Source organism: Etheostoma cragini, chromosome 8, assembly GCF_013103735.1.
Source record: "Etheostoma cragini isolate CJK2018 chromosome 8, CSU_Ecrag_1.0, whole genome shotgun sequence".
Lineage (NCBI taxonomy): Eukaryota > Metazoa > Chordata > Actinopteri > Perciformes > Percidae > Etheostoma > Etheostoma cragini.
The window spans coordinates 11,480,647-11,482,506 of NC_048414.1; positions in this window are offsets into that span (position 1 = coordinate 11,480,647).

A 1,860-nucleotide genomic window follows, 5' to 3' on the forward strand; every position below is an offset into this window, starting at 1 on the left:
TAACTGCAGCTACAACAAAAACACACACATTAGAGTTAGAGAATGTCCTTGTATCCCTTCACGGTCTATCATTTTTTATTTCTAATCACCCAAATATGACGTCTTTATTGTCTTTTTTTTAAATTACATTTACAACTTACTTTTTATTTTTCATACAATTTCCCTGCATATCACATGTTCAACATTGGCAGCCTGATCCCTGCACATTGTGATTTAGTCCAACTTGGTTAGAGAGCTTTATGAGAGTGCCTTTTGTTGCTGCACTTCCCTTTTCTGGGCGAGTGCGAGGCAGATCTGTGCCAGCTGTCACTGGATATGGATGCTGTCAGGTCGACTGTGCACGTGAGTCCAGACGATTAGCCTTGCCCTTGGAGATGGAATGTGTGGTGGCAATGCTGAAACAATGCAGTCTGGGTAATCGACCCCAACATACTGCCAACCATTCCTTTTAATCTGGAAAAAGAGGCATGTGACTATATTGTGTAATTCAGAGAAAGACAAAAACCAAAAATAAATGGTTAACCAATATTTTGTATCTACTTAACTTTCTGACAGATTTTTTTCCAAGCCACAAACTTCTGTTTTCACCCTATATGAATACATCTTGTTCTTACTGAAGAGAATAACATGGGGGTGGCATGTGTTGACTGAAACTGAATCCAGTGGTTTTAATAAAATGTTCAAATTCACCAAGTTTGGCTTCTGAAGCAACTCTAAAGCACCCGTGTATTGCATATTTGAATAAAGTGTATTTTCCAAATGAGAGTAAAGGTAAAAAGATACTTGCTTTCATGACATGTTATATTAACCACAGTGCTAATGCATAATAAAGGATAAATCAATTTGCAGAGCAACAAAGGGAGAACTTGTGATGTTTGCCTTTTCATCTATAGGGGGCAGTATTCCGTTATAGATTTGGTAACACTGTTTTCTTTTTAAATTCTAGTTGGAAGGATTTGCCAGTTGAGGTATAATTTCTTAAAAGAAAAACTCTGAGTACAGCGCCAGGCAGTTGAAACAGACGACAGAACTTAAAAAGTGCATTTAACTGGCACTTAAGGTAACAGCACAGTTATGATCTTCTCAGTTTCTGAAGCAGACAGCTCATTGTCTTTTCCTGACATGTGCAAAGGCATTCCTGTGTTTTTTTTCCTAAAAATGGTGCTCATACACCTATAATTATCAGTTGTCATTGTTTTGGTTGCAGGTAGCTTCCATAGTTAGTCTGCAGTCTGGTTTGTCAACAGGCATGTTGAAGTGTACTGTACATAAGGGGAAAAAACAGAACCCAAAACAGCAACCCTTCTGAGAAATGTGAAGTGATACTGAGCTGGTAAATTTTACTACACTTCTGTGGAAGCAGACATTTTACTGTGTCTGTGAAGCAGAACGGAAGTACTGGAAATTATATACTGCCTTACAAACAATAAATCATATTATTCTTTCATGAAGTGAGCTCCATTTGAGTGTTGCCGGTAGACTCACCTTACAATTCCTCTAACTGTGATATAAATCAGATCTTTGATGCTTAATTGAGCTATTTTGTAGATTCCTTTTACTGACAGTTTGTCTTTGCTCCTGTGTCTTACCCTTTAAAATAAGCCTTTTTGTGCAACTACTTTTTGTGTGGTGCTGAATATTTCACTTACCATAAAGGTGAAAGAGCTGAGTGGAACATTAGTACAAAGAGATACCTAATATAATCCTCACAAATTCAATGTGGAAAGTGTGCCTAATGTTCCTAATGATGAGCCTAATGTGCTCAAACCCATGAGCAATTGCTGATTCTCTGCATTTAAGGTCATTTCTACCAATCCGTATTAAGAAAATTCACACAAAAAACAATTGATAGCCATTTGA